Genomic DNA, 18,813 nt, shown 5'->3' on the forward strand with positions numbered 1-18,813 from the left:
CACAGCAATAGAAACCTTAACTAAGAGAATTATCTATATTGTATGATAGCATTTGTGTAAAAACACTAACAATGGTTCACATATAGAACATCTATTTAATGTGTCAACTTAACTAGTCTAGACTGCACTCCCTAGAATCCCTCTAGATGTAGGTTCCTGGGGAGTGATGACCTCCAAAGACATTTGTTGCCTGGAAGTTGGAAGATGGAAATGGCACAGCAGCCATTTTTATTTCTATCCTTAATACCCTTTTGTTATCTGTGCACATGGCGTCGTATGTGTGGGCTCATCTCTTTGACATGTAGCAGTAGCTGGGTCTTCAACGTTTTCTCTTCTCCAAGATTCTTCAGTTTCTGTGTCCTAGGTTCAGATGCACATCTAATGCTGCAAAGCTACCAATGTCTTCTATAGAGCACCTTGTAAGTCAGAATCAGTAAGAACTGATAGATTCTCATCTGACTGTACAGGAGTGTAGCCCACACTGATGAGTTGCCAATTCTTCCCTCCTGTTTTATATCTATGTTCCCTTCCCAGATCCTACATATATCCTTTTTTAGCCCCTAACCTGAAGACAACACCCTCATAAAACTATTTAGTCAACTTTCACAATGGCGTAGGAATAAGATGCCCTGACACACATAAAATCCAATGCAATATCCGTGACACATAAGAGGTTGACTAAAGCAACTTGTGGTAGTTAGAATAAGAATGGTCCCCTCAGGCTCATATTTGAAGGCTTAGTCATAAGGGAGTGGCATTACATGAGAAGGATCAGGAGGTATGGTCTTATTGAGTAGGTGTGGCCTTGTTGAAGGAAGTGTGTTGTTGGGAGGGTGGGCTTTGAGGTTTCAAAAGCCCAAGAGAGTCCCAATACCAATCTCTTCCTGCTACCTACAGATCCAGATACAGATATAGAATTCTCAGCCATGCTCCATGACAGAATGATAATGAACTGAACCTCTGAAATTGCAAGTAAGCCCCAATTGCATGCTTGCTTTCTTAGGAATTTCTCTGATCATGGTGTCTTTTCAGATCAATAGAACAGTGACCAAGATAAAAGTTGGTACCAGGAGTGGGATATTGCTGTGACAGGCCTGACCATGCTGCTTGTTGGTAGAACAACAATGTGAACTTTGGGACTTTGGATTAGGGAAGTGGTTGAACAATTTAAATGGGGTTTAATGGGCCATACCAGAAGGAGCAGGGAAGACAGTGATGCTAAGAACAATGTAGATCATGACAGCCCTGCTCAAGATGTTTTAGAGGGGAAGAATATTTGTAAGTGGCCTAGAGACCATTTTTGTAATATTTTGGCAAAGAATGTGACTTCTTTTTGTCCTTGACCTAATTATCTTCCTGAGGCTGAACTGAAGAGTTTTGAATTAATGTATTTGGGGGGGGGGGGCAGAGGATATTTCAAGAGAGCTTAGTATTGATTGTGGCATGTGGTTATTAGTAATCACTCTTGTGTAGCTCCATAATAAAAAGGAGCAAGCTGAGCAAGGAAATAATATAAAATTTACAGTTTGAGGAGAAAAGTAGCACCAGGAAGTGCAATGGAGCTAAGTCCTGTTTTATTTCAAGGAGAGAAAAAGTTTACAAAAAACCTGATGCTAAATGGAATAAAGGGGGTGGTGACCTCAGAGTCGGACTCCACCCAACCAAGCTTCCAGCTTGTGAAAAGGAGATTGAAGGAAAACAGTGAAGGAAACCACCAGCAACGGAGAGCTGATGCAGATGCATTTAAATGAAGGGTCATAGTCTAGCCCCAGCAAACAGCAGAGCTTGGGAGTCCCAGCCACCTGGTTAGCTTTAGAGTCAAGGATACAGGAAAAAGGTTGTGGGCTAAAGAAAGCTGCCTAGGCCAAGCATGGGTCAAGGGTGTCCCTGCATGGAGCCCTAGGGGGGTCATTGTGTGATGCTGTGAAAGTGAAGCCTGGATTGCCTTGGAGACCCCAAGATGTTGGAGATGCCAGAGCCGTGGGATACCTGCCGAGAAGAGATGCTAACAGGGAGTGGAGCCAGCCTAAGAAGGAGGAAAGTGCTTCAGTCAACAAAGCCGAAAGGAGCTGGAGACCTAAAGAGCGCTTTGACCTCAGACATGGAATGCAGAGTTTGGCGTTTGCCCAGCTGGTTTTCAGTCTGACTTTGGTCCAGTGTTCCCTCACTATCCTCCCTTCCCTCCCTTCTGTAATGGTAATGTACATCCTGTGCTATTGTATGTTGGAAGCATGTGCTATGCTTTTTGACTTTGATTTTAGAGAGGTATTACAGTTAGTAGATTGCCGTGAGTCTCAGAAGAGACTTTGAACTTTTAAATAGTATTGAGACTGATAGACTATGGAGACTTTTGAAGTTGGATTGAATGCATTTTTTCATTATGATATGGCTAAAAGCCTATGGGATTAGTTAGTGGAATGTGAACAGGGTGGTTTGAATAAGATTGACCCCCCCCATAGACTCATTTGAATGTTACGTCATCAGAGAATAGCACACCTTGAGAAGGATTAGGAGGTATGGATGGCTTTGGAGTGGGTGTGGTCTTGTTGGAGTAGGTGTGGCCATGTTGGAGTAGGTGTGGCTATGCTGTAGTGGGTGTGGCCTTGTTGGAGTAGGTGTGGCCATGCTGAAGTAGGTGTGGCCTTGTTAGAGGATGTGTATCATTTGAACTTTGAGGTTTCAAAAGCCCAAGCCAGGCCCAGTTTCATTGTCTTCCAGCTGCCTGTGGACCCAGATGTAGAACTCTCAGCTACTTCTCCAGGCTAAGCCAGGCTAAGCCAGGCTAATCTCAGGTTCTAGATCAGCATGACTTATATAGAGAGGACCTGTTTTTAAAAAGTTGAAAATATTAAATATATCCTAAGTTTACAATGTTTGTATGTACAAAGTTTGTATGTACAAAGATTTGTATGTATAAAGTCATCCTAAGGCCTCCATGCAAAAAAAAACAAACAAACAAAAAAAAACAAAAAACAAAAAAAAACTTATTATCCAGCTGTTAGAACTCTTTTTCAGAGGGATCCTTTGTGGTGGTAGGCATGGCTGGCAGAAGTGAATCACTGAAGCTAGGCCTTCAGCTCATAGTTCCGGGGACATCGTCTATGAGGAGGAGGAAGGCATGCACCCGCTCTCTTGCTTCCAGCTCCTGTTCTGGTTGCTGGACTCTGTTCCTGTTTGCACTCAGAGGACTGTTGTTTAGGACAGTGATCCGTAAGTTTTCCCTTTAAATAAATAACCCTTTTATTATCCTAATTCTGAATTGGTGTGGGATTGTTTTACAGTATCACTTAGTGGTTCAGCAGGAAGCAGAGTCCCAGCCAGAAACAAAATAACTTGAAACACTTGGGCCTTGCCCTTATCACCCTCCCTCCACCAGCTAGGACCCATGTTCGAGGGTTACACACCACCCCAGAACAGTTGTTTGTCAGCGCCACCTACTGACAAACAACTGTTCAAACACATGGTCCTGTGGGGGAGCATTCACATCATAAACCTAAGTCAAACATGGAGGCTGACATCTAAATACCAGCATCTCAGAGGCTGAGGCAGGAGTATTGCCATAAGTTCCAGTCTAGTCTGGGCTGTAGAGTTAGTGCCAGACTGCCTGGGCTACAGGGTGAGACTGTCTCCAACTCCCAAATAAAATCAATTTTAAACACCATGTATTTGAAGTTCGGTTTTATATGTTGACTTAACTGTCTAAGGGATGCACAGATAGCTTATATAACATTGTTTCAGGTGTGCCTGTAAGGAAGTTCATTTCTAAATATTCAGTTTAGTCCACCTGCAGGGTGTGATTGTCCAGTTGCCACAGGTGGAACAGAGTATGTATCAAAATAAGAATGTCTAACTCAGCAGCTCATATTCAAGTTTCTTAGTTCCAACTTATTCTGAAATGTGTGTATGAATTCTAGAAATAAAGTCTCAGCACTTCCTAACCCTAAAAAGCTCCTTTCTTCCTTTTGGGGGGATAGGGTGCAAGGTACATACATATGGTGTTATGTTCTAGCATCTTGACAGGCTTTGAGGTTGCAGAGAAATTCCCAGAATCTTGCACCAACTTCCCTGACCTTGTCTTTGAGGCAGTGTCTCTCCTTCCTCTAGCCTTGAGGTAGCATCGTCCCCAGTGGGGCCCACTTCCTCCTAAGAGTCTCTCTTTAGGCAACTTCAGCATTCATGTCAGGTTTCAAATTGCAGTTCAAGCTTCAGAAAAAAAAGTGTGCATGTGTGTGTGGGGGGGGTGCGAGCATGTGTGTGTGTGCGTGTGTGTGAGTGTGTGCATGGGTGCGAGCGTGTGTGTGTGTGTGTGTGTGTGTGTGTGTGTGTACTTTCAGGAGTTGAAACAGGGTTTTTCTTGGTTCTCCTGCTGTGCTTCCCATTCCAGGCCTTTAAAGTTCTTTCTTGGGCCTGCTCTTCTTTGTGGCATGTTCATCTAAGAACTTGCTCAAATTCTCCAGATCTTTGTCTCCACCCTCAAGTTTAATTTAATTTGTCCCCACTGGGGGCAAAATAGATGGTGGGGAAGCCCTCTACCTCATATCAGTCATTAGTGATGTCATGGCAGGAACATCCATCTTGGTGATGACCAAGACCTTCTGCCCCTTATATTTCTTGCCTAGATTAGTGTAGAAAGGCTCCAGCTGTTTATAGTGCCCACACCAGGGCTCACAGAATTCAATGAGGACATCCTTTTTGGGGTCCATCACAATGGCATCAAAGGTCTTTCCTGCCACCACCCTGGCTGGTCCCTTGTTGTTCTTGGGTACTGGCAGTGATCTGATGACTGACTTCAGTTTTTCTTTTTAAAAAGCTGTGGCAAACTCCCGGAGAGTGTCTGAATCAAACTCCTCTGGCTCCATGGCAAACTTCTTCCCACCTTCATCTAGGATGGCTGCACTGACGTCCTCTCCACTCTCGCTGAGCCCCGGGTCCTTCACCTCTGTGGCTTAATCTTCCTCATCAGCAATGTCAAAGGTGTACCCAGGGAAGTCCTTGGCCATCTCCATGACTTGTTATGCCAAAACTCTATAATCAAAGCTCAAGTCCACACTGTAGTATACAACCACCAGGGGGCGCCTGGTGTACCGCTTGGCATCATTAGAGGTTTTTTGATGGCTCACCAGGTACAAGGAGTGTTTCACCAAACAGTCCTTAAAGGCTGATGCCTCTGTGGAGTCCTGGGCATCCATCACATTGCTCCTGGGCTCATCTTCGTCTGGAATTTTTCAGGCTGCATCAACACCAACTTCCCCATGGAGACTTTCAAGACCTTAGCTATTTCAGCGCTGAAAGTGTGGTGAAATGTGCACTCTTCTCTCAGGTTGTTAGCAGTGCAGATAGGCTGGGCCAGCGTCTCCCTGAAAAGTTCCAATGCGGACTACATCATCTCCATCCTTCAGGAACTCCTGGCCCTGCTTCAGGGTCAGAATCTCCTTTGATGGAGCCCCAGATTGCTCAGGCATGCGGTCAACAATTCCATAGTTCTCTCGTGGCCCATTGTAGTCAAAAGGCCTTCCTTTCTGGAAAATTTCCCAAGTGGGATAGCCAGAGACATCAAACCTCATGGCCAGGGCCAGGTCTGTCCGTTCGGTAGCATCAACTTTGGTTATGGGAATTGGGGGAGAATGCTTGCTGAGTCCCTTGGCAGTCTTCTCACAGTCAGGGTCAAGTTTCTTGCAGTGTCCACACCATGGGGCATAGAACTCCTCCAGAATGGTGTCTGCATTGTTCACAACATCGTCAAGATTATCTGTAGTGAATGGAAGTGTGACTTCAGGAGGAGTTGGGCTGAGAACTTCTCTGACTTTGGCAACAACTTTTCTCCTGGGTCCTAGAGCCCTCAGAGTCAACAACCTGAACCTTCTTCAGGATCTTGATGGTGGGAAAGCCACTGACATGAAATCTGCTTGCCAACATGGATGCTGGGGTTGCATCAGTCTTAGCAACAGCAATGGGAGACTCATTATCCTTCAAAGTGGTGGCTACTTTCTCATTCTGGAGCAAACTGCTTGCCATGTTCACACCACAGTGCATGGAACTCCAAGCAGCACTGTATCTTGGTCAGCCACAATGTTATCAAATTTGCATCATTTAAAACCAAAACATCATTTGCTTCCTTAACAGCCAAGTCATCTTCCTCTTCATCTTCCTCCTCCCCTTCATCCTCCCCTTCATCCTCAATGGCATGTTTCGTATCTGAAACATCTTCATGAGCATCTTCAGTGCTCGCTGTAGCCAGCAGCTGTGTCAGCACCAAGAGCAGGGCCAGCAGCCAGGCTTTCCGAAGCTTCATGGTGGAGTTGGAGCAAGGCCTGCAGGCACCGGCCAGCCACCGCCAAACTCTCCCCAGCTGTCCTGAGACAGGTTAGTTTTACCTACTGATGATGTGTTGTTGCCAAGGTAATCCTGCTTCATACAAGAGGAACCACAGGTTCAGATATTTGGTGTAAGGCAAAGCTACCATCTGTGGGATTATGACTGAATGCCTCTAAGTCAGAATCCCACCCAAGCAGAATGATAAGGAAACAAAAGCACAGTCTTTGTTAATGTAATGATGCCCAAACATTTGGCAAGAATTTCCACATAAAGCCTGAGAAAAGACAGACGAAAGAACATAGTCAAGCACAGCTTCTTGGTAGCAGCATTGCCACAGGTGGGCTCTGTTTGCTAGAGCAGAGGTACAGCTCCTTTAAGAGAGGCTTCCTGACTCAGTGTTAGCAGCAAAAACCTCGCAGCTCTTTTAAGAGGCCCTGTCACCAAACACTTAAATGGTACTTATGAGCATTCACTGGCATGCTTCTTGGTGGTGGCATGGACCTAGAAACTCCACTCAGCTATGGGGGGAAAAACAAACCAACAAAAAACATGGCTCCTGCAAGTACCTCCACCATGAAACTAGACTCTCAGGAAGCCAAAGAGTAGGGCAGATCTAGCCACCAAAGCCATGGTTTTAATCCTAGCCATATCACATAGTAAATTAAAGACTCATGTGGTCAGAAAAACAGAACTATACATTAAAGACAGGTTCAGATAAAAAAAAAACTCTTAATGGTTTACAGTATGTTTAAACTATGCATAGGCTTGGGAGAAAAAAGAAAAAGGATAGAGAAAGTCCTAGAAAAGAAAAGAAAAGAAAAGAAAAGGAAAGAAGAGAGAAAGAAAGAAAGAAAGAAAGAAAGAAAGAAAGAAAGAAAGAAAGAAAGAAAGGAAAGAAAGAAAGTAGTTGGGAGTGGTGGTGCACACCTTTAATACCAACACTTGGGAGGCAGAGGCAGGAGGATCTCTATGAGTTCAAGGACAGCCTGGTCTACAGAGTGAGTTCTAGAACAGTCAAAGATACACAGAGAAACCCTGTCTCAAAAAAACTAAAATTTAAAATAAAAATAAAAGAAATAGAGTAAAAAAATTAAAGCCACATGTTACATTAAAGACGGAAAATATACAGAGAATCTGGAAACTGTATGTTATTGTATTGCCTCTAAATTGTTTGACTGCTGAGGAAGGAGCAGCAGCTGCTAAAAGGCATTTGATTATAAATGTTATTGGATTAATCTATATATATTGAAAATGCCTTGACTTCAAATTCTAAGTCAAAAGATATGTTACTTTGGAGAAGAGGTTTTGCTTTTGTTTCCACAGGAAATAAGAGGCTGTGGATTCATTCTGCTTTAAGAAAAATAAAGTTTGATTGAGGAAGACCCCCTGAAAAATCTAGTGGGAACAGATTAGCTCCTCAGTTGCAGTTTCCTCTGAGTTTTACATCCAGAACAGCCTCTAGACTGGTGGCTGAGATGATCTAGGCTCACAGAATACTCCAGTCAGGACTTGACCATAATCCTAAACTTTATTTAGGTCACCATAGAATTATCAGTGCCCCCAGTCAGCAGGAAGTAGCCTAGAAAACTATACCCACATTCCCAAAAAATGGATTATGAATATTTGTCTTTGTTTAGAGTGTTAGTTACAAGTTGTTACACGTTATGGTCAGGGAAAAGGTTAAACAAAGGTGATTAGATTCAGAGTTCTTGTTCTGTAAAGAAAAAAAGGGACATGCTGTGGGATAATGTTCTTGTACCCTGTAAAGATTTGTCACTCATATTGGTTTAATAAAATGCTGATTGGCCAGTAGCCAGGAAGGAAGTATAGATGGGGCAACCAGACTAAAAGAATTCTGGGGAGAGGAAAGGCTCAGTCTGCAGTTGCCACCCAGATACAGAGTAAGCAAGATGAAAATATCTTATTGAGAAAAGGTACTAAGGCACATGGCTAAAACAGACAAGAATTATGGATTAATTTAACTTGTAAGAGCTAGTTAATAATAAGTCTGAGCTAATAGGCCAAACAGTTTATAATTAATATAAGCCTCTGTGTGTTTCTTTGGGACTGAACGGCTGCATGACCAGGTGGGGAAGAAACTTACATCTACAATCTTCATCACTACAATGGAATGGAAATGAGGTGCATCTCATGACAAGATAAAAACTGGTACAAGCTCTGTGGTGAACAATTTTGACATAACTCAGAAATTGTTTATAATGTAAAAAATGGGCCTAATGGTGACATTTACGTTGTGGTCATTAGTACTGATTGTCAACCTGACAGGATCCAGAATCCCCTAAGGGACAAGCCTCCAGGCACCTGTGAGGGATCTTATAGAGTAGGTTAACTAAGGTAGAAGGCCCTGCCCCAACCATGGGCAGCACATTCAGTGGGCTGGAGTTCTGAACTGAGCACAGACAATGTATATCCTCTTTCCCTGGTTCCTGACTGTGGACATGGTGTGACTAGCCACCTCCAGTTCTTGTTGCCAGGGGTCCCCACCATGATGGACTATACATCCAAATTTCAAACTGTAAGCCTTTCTCCTTTAGGTTGTTTTGGTCAGGGCATTTTGTCACAGCAAAAGGAAAAGTAACTAATGCATACCTCACAGGACCCTTCTGAGGAGTCAGTGACCTCACAGAACTCTTCTGAGGAGTTGGTGATCTCATGAAACTCTTTTGAGAAGTCAGTGATCTCACAGGACTCTTATGAGGAGTCAATGACTTCACAGAATTCTTCTGGGGAGTCAGTGACCTCATGGGACTCTTCTGAGGAGTCAGTGACCCCACGGAACTCTTCTGAAGAGTCAGTGACCCCACATCTTCTGAGGAGTCAGTGACCCCACAGGACTCTTCTGAGGAGTCAGTGACCCCACATCTTCTGAGGTCCACATTTAATGTCCATTGTTTTCACAGAAGGAGACTGACACATGACCTCTGAGACAAGCACAACATCTGGATGCTGAGCTCCAAGTTGGGGTGCCTTGTCTATGCACTCATTCACTGCCATGATCGGTCTTACAGGCGCCCTTTCTCTTTCCACCCTCTGCTCACCAAAAACTGGCCTTACAAGTGCCCTTCTTAGATTTTTAAAAAATTGTGTGCATATGTCTGTGTGTGTGCGCACATCTGTGTGTGTGTGTGTGTGTGTGTGCGCGCGCGCGCGAGCGCATTCATACGTGCGCACGAGCAAGTGCATATGGCCAGACGAGAGTATCTGGATTCCCTGGAAATGGAGTAACAAGCAGTTATCATGTAGGTGCTGGAAATGAAAGTGTGTGCAGTAACTGCTGGGCCATCTCTCCAGTTCCACAGATGCTTTGTACCAGTCTCCAGCAAATAGGAGAGGCCGTATCGCTGGTATGGAGGCCTCCCCAAAGCACAGCACAGGGGACTACTGGTTGGATGCATGCCACTGGCCAACATGCATTTGTTTCTCTTGTGAGCTTACTAGTGTCAGTTCCCACGTTCCTGTGTGCTAGTTATTGATGGCCCACACTCTGAGATAGGATTTAAACACCACTAGGACAGGAATCTAATCCATCTTACATGCTTGGTTCAGCGGTCTGTTGGCCACCAACTTCTGATCTACCTCAGAGTTAGGAAAATCACCAGTGTTCTTCGGAAAGTAACTTCCAAGATACCTACATTTCAGACCACGATCTAGACCTGGCCGCACACCAGAATTCAAAGCCACAAGCTCGAGTCTCAGTTTGAAATGTTAAATTTATTTCTGAACTAGTTAGATTCTGGTTAATTCTGCACAATGACCACTAGAGGGGGCCATAGCCAAATACTATGAAATGAAAGTTTCGTTCTGAGCTGAAATCATCCTCTCAGACACCTTAGCAGATTCGAGCAAAGATTATAAACAGATGGGAGACAGACTCTACTCCACAGCAAGGTAGCACTGTCGCTTCAAAAATCCTCTGTCGTTGTCCTGAGACGTCGACACCATCTCGGCTTCCCTTCTGAGTCTCGTTGTCTCTGATAGTGTCTGAAATCTTTCCGGGAGCCATTTCCAGTCACCCACCCCACTCACCTTGGCCGCTGTGGCAGATGGACAGTCCTGGTGTCCTCCCTTTGTTGACCACTCACTGTCTGCCTCCCCAGACTTCCAGCTTCCTCCAGCCCAGACACCTCTCTGCCCTCCTGCTACTCCTGAAGAGTGGCAGTAGTGAGCCACACAGATCTTGATACGACAAGCAGGTTGGTGTTTATGGAGTTGCTGCACCTGTCACGGCGCCATTTATTTCATTCTTGTCCCATCATGCTGCTCCAGTGCCATCTGTTCATCTGCCAGGAGGACAAGTATAGAAGACTTGGGGTCCTCTTGTTCCTCTGTTCTCCCCATTGCATTCTGAGTGTCTTCAGTCGCCACGAGGAAAAGTGGTCCAGTTCCCATGACCCCTTCATTATACCCACATTTGAGACTATGATGTCATTACACTCACACCCAGGCCTGTGATGTCGTTATATACACACCCAGGCCTGTGATATCATTATAAACACATCCGGGCCTGTGATGTCATTACAAACACACCTGGGCCTGTGATGTCATTATACCCACACCCAGGCCTGTGATGTCATTATAAACACACCCAGGCCTGTGATGTCATTATAAACACACCCAGGCCTGTGATGTCATTATAAACACACCCAGGCCTGTGATGTCATTATACCCACACTTGTGTGGGCTTGTGATGTCATTATAACCATACCTGGGCCTGTGATGTCATTATACCCACACCCGGGCCTGTGATGTCATTATACCCACCCCTGGGCCTGTGATGTCATTATAACCATACCCAGGACTGTGATGTCATTATACCCACATTTGTGTGGGCCTGTGATGTCATTATACCCACCACCCCGGGCCTGTGATGTCATTATACCCACACCTGGGCCTGTGATGTCATTATACCCACACCCGGGACTGTGATGTCATTATACCCACACCCGGGACTGTGATGTCATTATACCCACCCCCGGGACTGTGATGGGCTCCACATTTGCGCTAGAAATGTCTTGGTCTCACATGGCATCACTGTCCCCATTCTCGCCCTCCACTCTCCTGCTGTTCACTGCATTTGATCTCGCAAGCTTATACTTGGCCCTTCTTTCTCCAGTCAAACCTACAGTCCCACTTTTTTCTAACATCCTTAATATTTGTCCATTTATAATATACGTGATAGAAAATCTATATTTCCCCCTTAACTTAGGTGGGCCAACACATCAATGGTGGCTAAATCCAAATGATGACCTTTTCCACTTCTCCAGTAAGCATTGACAGTGAAGATAGCAAGCAGTATTTATTGACAATAGCTTTATAAGGTAACACAATACAAATAGGAAAACCAAGGCCAACAGGAAAGAGCCCAGGAGGCCTCAACCCTGTACAAAGAACTATAGGCAGCTAAAGAATGCTGACAGCACTTGGGAGGCAGAGACAGGTGGATCTCTGTGAGTTCGAGACCAGCCTGGTCTACAAGAGCTAGTTCCAGGACAGGCTCCAAAACCACAGAGAAACCCTGTCTCAAAAAACCAAAAAAAAAAAAAAAAAAAAAGAATGCTGACAGCAGGAAAAATAGTCTTCCCCAGGGAAGAGCGCACCATTGGTTATCCAATACCAAACCATCAGCCCAGAAAACATACATGCAAGAAACATTATACGGACTAAGCCGGTTGAACTTATTTATTTAAGAATATATGTGTATATGCATATGTATTTTAAAAAAACACTTAATGAAAAAGGAGGCCGTGAATTTGAAAGAGCAAGGACAGGGTATGTGGTAGCTTTTGGACTTTAGGAAAGGGAAGGGGTAAATGATGTAATTTTATTATAATCTCAAAAATAAAAAAATAAATTTTAAGGCAATCAACAAAAAAGAAAAGCAGGGAGAAAAGAAAACCAAGTCCCAGGAGGAATAAGTAAGTTGTGCCTGGTCGCACCGCACGTCAAGTGCTGGAACAATGTGATCTCCTGTTACAGAAGGGGAATATGATCCCAATACAGTGAGTGCATGTACAGAAATGTCACAGTGAACCCTTTGTACAGTTAATATATGCAACAAAACTCTTCCGATCTGAAATATATAGTATAAGTTGAGAAAATCACAAACAGAAATTGATTAGGAAACTTCAGCTCACTTCTCCAAATTATTAAAAAATCAGGCGCTAAGACCTACATGGGAAGAAGACGTTGAGTAAGATGGATCCCCTGGGCTTTATAAAACTCAGTTCCCCCCAGTTAGACACTCATTGTGTATTTATAAAAACTAACCATTCACTAGGCCATTGGTCCTCAAATGTTTTGACCTTGGGATCCTTTACACCTTGATTGGTGATTCCATACAGCTCTCATTTACGTGCGCTATATTAGCCAATATTTCCTGTAAGTTAAAACTGAAAGATGTTCATGTGTTTGTTCTAGCATCATCTGTTTCTTCGACAGAGCACTCACAAAAAAGCAAGTCAGGGAAGGAACTCAAGGCAGGCCTTCTTGCTATTCCATGCAGTGCTATGCTAACCAAGCATCTCACTCATGGCCAAGGAAGCACTGTAGAAGCCACCGAACATCACTTGCTGACTGGCTCCCAGGTTCATGCTTATCTAGCTTTCTTATACAGCCCGAGACCACCCGCCCATGGAATGAAGCTGCTCACAGTGGGGTGGGCCCTCCTACATCAATTAACAATCTAGACAACCTCCTGCAGATGTGCACACAGGCCAATCTGACCTAGGCAATACCTCAGCTGAGATTCTCAGCGTATTCTAGGCTGTGTCAAACTAACAGTGACAGCTAACTAGGACAGTATTTAATAACCGAATAAACAAGTTCATATGTTTATTTTTAAGCCTTGAGTTCCTTCCCTGACCTGATTTTTTTTTTGTGAGAATGTTCTATCAAAGCAACAGAAATGAATTGAATGTTCTTAGAAATAAAATATCTAGGAAGACTACCTTTTACTACCCTGTCTTACATAGCCCTGCAGTCACAGCCCCGCAGTCACAGCCCCTTGACAGGCTGGAGCAGGAAGATGTCACATTCAAGACCTGTCTGGGCTACAAAGTGAGTTCAAGGGTAGCCTAGGCAATGTAGGGAGTCCGTGCCTCAAAACAAGACTCACCAAAACAAAACAAGGGGTGTAGTCAGTGGTAGAGGGCATGCCAGCGTGCCTGAGGTTCTGGTTTCAACCCAGAACCATAAGAAAGAAAAACAAACACTTTTAAATGAGAAAATTAGAGGAATGGAATTGTTTTATATTGTGGTAAATCACTTTATCATCCAACTCAGTCAAAGCCCAGCTGGATTCTTAGCAGCTTCTGCTTTCTGTCTGTCTGTCAGTCTGTCAAGGCTGTGAGGAAGACTGGCTTCACAAAGAGAAAGGTACCCCCGCTCCCAGACAGGCTTTGGTGTGCCAGGAGCTGCCCTGGCCAACATCTGGCCTTGATGGTCTCCTGTTAGACACAAAAGAAGAACGAGGACACATCACATAAGACCACTCAGTGGCCATAGTGAACCAAAGTAAGAAGACTACGGACTTGCCTCCCCGTGCCCGTCAGTGTGAGTCACCACTGCCCCCAGAACTTACAGCTCAGTCACACTGTGTTCCTGTCCTAAGACTGTCCTCTCACAGTTCCCGAGGCCAGAAGATGTGGGTCAAGCCATAGGAGATCCATCTCCCACCAAGGAGTCTAGGTCTCTAGCTGCTTCCAGCTCCTGGCGGCTCCAGGAGCCCATTGGCCTGGGGCTGAATGACCATCTTCATCTTCACAAATCTTTTCCTCTATCAGACTCAACTCTCCCCCTGCCTTTCTCTGAAAAAGACATCTGTCACTGGATTGAGGGAATCACCTATAGAATCCCACGTGATCTCTTTTCAAGACTCTTAAAGGGTCTCAAGACCCTTTCCCACACCAAGTTTGCATCTCAGACTCTAGGAGTTAGAATGTAGGAAGGTTACCAGTCAATCTATTATACCTTCCTGTTAGAGTCTAGATCTGGAATAGTCCCCAAAGGCTAATGTGTTGAATGCCTGGTCCCCAGTATCACAGTGCGTAGAGATGGGGCTCTGGGGAGTTAATTGGATCCAGTGGGATACTCTGATGGAAGCCATTGGCTACATAGTAACAATAAAGTAGTATTGTCACTGCTTTCTAAGATAATTGTGGCTGGTTTTCTTAAATGTCATTCCAAAATTCAACAAGTAATAAGTGTTTCAAGTTTCTGAAGTAGGGCGAGCATAGGGCCATCATGGCAGACTGGAGTTCACTGTGCTTAGAGAATACACACATACCCTTATACCCATGTACCCAGCAACCCAGGGCCCCACCTGCCAGGCTCTGCACCTCAGTTTGAACAGTCAAGTAAACAATCCCTCATTTGCAAACTGCAGCAACTCTCCCTTTCTGTGGTCTCTCTGCATTCAAATGTATTCTAGAACATATCCTTAACAAACTCATTCACATCGCCAGCAGACCATGGTGAGCCTTATGTGTTCCCTTTCTCCGTGCACTTGGAAATGATGACCATGCTCGCACTGGAGGAAGCTGCTTTGGGGCCCCTTCTACTAGCTACAGGCTTCACTGGGGATGGAAGCAGTCAGGAGGAGGAAAAGGGCAGAGGTGACAAGTACCTCCTAGGTGATGCTTGCAACAGACTCACAGCAGGCTAAATGAATTCAAGACATTTAGCTCTATTGCATGGTGTTGAAATGCAGTTACTGTAGAGTAGAATCAAACTTTGCCTCTACTTGGATTTTAAGTCCCCGTCCCACTGCACCAGATAATAACATAAGCTTGTTTGCTTGCTTGTTTCCTTCCTTCCTTTCAAATTAGCCCAAATGGGAATTCATACAGATGTGGTACCTGGAAGTCTTTCTTATTCCACTTTGAATGTGAGTAGATTAAATCTTCCCATTGGAAGTAGAGCATCTAAATGGATGAAAATAAGTCCAACAATAAGCTATCTGTAAAAAGAAATGACTTCACTTTTATGTACACACAGAGATTGAAAGTGGAGGGCTGGAGGAAGATATTCCTCCCTGACTCTGCACAGACAAGGAATGTCTGCCTGAAAAGTGGGGTGCCTGACTTTTCTCATCAACTTTCAAGACCAAAGCCACAAAGAGTGACTGAGATGTTGTATGGCTGGTTTTGTGTGTCAACTTGACACAAGCTGGGGTCAACAGAGAGGAGGGAGCCTCAGCTGAGGAAATGCCTCCATAAGATCCAACTGGAAAGCCTTTTCTCAATTATGATCAGTGGGGATGAGTCGAGCCCATGGTAGGTGGTGACAACCTTTGGCTATTGGTGCTGGGTTCTATAAGAAAGCAGGCTGAGCAATCCATGATGACCAAGCCAGTAAGCAGCATCCCTCCATGGCCTTTGCATCAGCTCCCGCCTCTAGGATCCTGCTTTGTTTGAGTTCCTGCCCTGGCTTCCTTCAGTGATGGACCACAGTGTGGAAGAATAAGCCAAATAAACCCTTTCCTTCCAACCTGCTTTTTGGTCATGGTGTTTTGCTGCAGACTAAGACAGATGTTGTACAGCAGCTTATGATGTCCATTTTAGAGCCCTGAAGGACCCCGTAAATCTCTAGTTCTTCTCCTAAACTTGAAGTCAATTTGGATCCCAGGAACAACAGAGCCTGGGATAGATTACCAAGGCATGTCCCCCAAGCAGGCTTAATTATCTCCTGAGAGCCAGGGTTTCCCCTCAAACAATAAGGACTTCTAGCCACTTTGGAGAACCAGAATTGAGAAATGATCACTGAGTCCACAGCTTGATTGAGATTGCTTAATTGAACCTCCCTCTAGTCTTATCCGTGTTTTAAATTTTAATGTCAGGAACTGGTGAGACAGCTCAGACTTCAGGCCTGTCACCAAACCATGGTCATACACACATACACACACACACACGCACACACACACACTCACAGAGTGTTTAAGTGTGGCCCCACCCCATACAAATTTTCTCTTTTTCAAGGGAAAGGAAGCTGACACAAAACGAAGGCAGGAACTTCAGATTTTTACGCAGCCAAGAAGAAGCCCCTTTCCTAAACTGGGGGTCTTCTTTCTACCGCTTAGCAATTTCTGTCTTTAAAACTGCTGCTGTCTGTTGACAGTCAGTATGTGCACATCAATCAATTAAAGGCCATTAGGGTATCTGCCACTAAAAGGCTCCCATGACAGGTCATATAGAACTGGGCAAGTTGGGCCCTTCATGAAGCAAAACCATTCATCTGTCAAGTCAATGTTTGCACAACCAATACGAATGGTTTTAAATGTTTCCTCTGTCTTGACTTCTCATGTCTTCTTCAAATAGCTCATGACTAAATTTTGGGAATCTTAGTTTCCCAGTTTAATACAAGCTCTGGAACTAAGGATTCAAGACCCATGACCCTTCTGTAACATAAAATAACACAATCCTCTCCACTTGAATTGTCCCTCTCCCATTCCTTACCCAAACCATAAGGAAAGAGACACTGTCTGAACATAGCATTTCACTGACTTTGATTGGGCATATGACTTCCAGGACCCTATTGTTATAGTGATTAGATCCATAGCTCCTAACCATAGATATAACTTCTGCTCAGTTCCTATTCAGGTTAACCCAACGCAGATGAATACTTTCTTCTAAGAAGCTCCTTGGGAGAAAACCAAGTTCTCCAACTGGAGGGTGGACAAAATCCACCATTTATACTCAGGGGCACCACAGTTAACAAGAAGACATGAGTCATTTACAAACAAAGGATACCACAAAGGAGATAGCACAATGTTCATCATAGACACGGGTTGAAGATGTCCAGCTCCCAAAGAAGAGATTCCACAAGAAGACACCCCAAAAGTTATGCATTCAGCCTCTTATTCCCCCTCCTCTGGGATGCCCTTTGAAGGAATTCAAACTAGAATACCACCACTACAAGGACCAGCCTCCAGAAGCTCGGGGCTCAGTGGGGATCCATGGAGTCAGCGAACTAAGACATTTTTTTTTTAATCTGAGGGAGTAAGGGGAAAGACACACTTCCTCTCTTGATGATTTCCTCCTAACTTTTCATTCTCCTTTCTCCTTATTTTTCCTCTACATCTTTCCTGGTATATTCCTTCTCTCATTCTTGATTTTTTTTTAACTCACTTTATTTTTTCCCTTACAGCTTATATACCCCAGCAAAATCTTTCATACAATAAATTTTTCTATATGAAAAAGAATCAGTCAGTTTTATTTTAAATCCTCAGGATGCATATCCACTCATCAACAGTTTTTTTTTTTTTTATATCAGGAAGCTGAGGGTAGAAATGGGCACAATTAAATATCACTTAAGGTAGGAGGAAACAGGAGCTCAATGCAGTCTGAGGTTTGGTGGAGACAGATTCAGTCTGAGGTGCCTCCTAGTGCAGTCAGTTAGATATTCTCCCACAGGGAATGTTAAACAGTCCCATCCTATTCCAATATTTTGTACGGCAGCTATTGGAAATGATATGTAAGCAATTTTCTCAATCTATAGTAACCATTATGTGGACAACATCTTATTAGCTGATTCAAATGTAGATACTTTAGAAATAATGAAGAGGTAAAGAAAATTTTGCCTTTTGGGGGATTACAAACTGCTCCTAAAAAAAACACAAAAAGGTGGTTCTATTAATTATTTAGGCTATAAAGTGGTTTTACAAAAAATTAGACACCAAAAAGTGCAAATTAGGAGAGATCAATTGCAGATTCTTAATGACTTTCAGTGATTAGTAGGAGACATTTCCTATCTATGGCCTGCTATTAGGATAGAGCATGATGAACTGAGTAATTTATTTCAAAGCTTACAAGGTGATAAGAACTTAAATAGAGGAAATTGTCAGCTGAAGCTGATAGGGAATTGGCTTTGGCGGAAGAAAACTTGCAGAACGCTCATGTGGCTCTTGTGATTCTGAATCTTAACTGCATTCTGGTCATATTACCCTCCAAACATTTCCCTACAGGAATTTTTTTTAAAATTCTTTTAAAGATTTATTTATTTATTATGTATACAGTATTGTTAGTATCCTGCATCTATGCCTGCAGGCCAGAAGAGGGTACCAAATCCCTTCATAGATGGTAGTGAGCCACCATGTGGTTGCTGGGAATTGAACTCAGAACCTTTGGAAGAGCAAGCAGTGCTCTTAACCACTGAGCCATCTCTCCAGCCCCCGCCCCACAGGAATTTTTAATGAAAAGGAAAAAAAATCTTAGAATGGATCTTTCTACCACTTAAAACGAGTAAAAAAAAAAATCTAATGTAGAAAAGGTCTCTGAGTTAGAAGAAAAACTGAGACTTTGTCGATGAGCAGGAATAGACCCAGAAGAAATTGTAGTACCTTTTAATAATGATGAAATTGACAGATTATGGCAAAGAAGCTTGCAGTAATTTTTTGGGAGAGACTGACAACAACTATCACAAAAGCAAAAGAATTCAACTTATAAAGAGAACTAACTGGATCCTTCTTCTCATTGTATGGAA

General features: G+C 43.7%; 1 pseudogene; it reads right to left on the reverse strand.

Moving 5' to 3' along the window:
- Window positions 1–4,388: 4,388 nt before the first annotated feature.
- LOC130876500 (protein disulfide-isomerase A4-like) lies at window positions 4,389–6,292 on the reverse strand (annotated as a pseudogene).
- Between the last annotated feature and the right edge of the window lie 12,521 nt (window positions 6,293–18,813).

Source organism: Chionomys nivalis, chromosome 6 (genome assembly GCF_950005125.1).
Source record: "Chionomys nivalis chromosome 6, mChiNiv1.1, whole genome shotgun sequence".
Lineage (NCBI taxonomy): Eukaryota > Metazoa > Chordata > Mammalia > Rodentia > Cricetidae > Chionomys > Chionomys nivalis.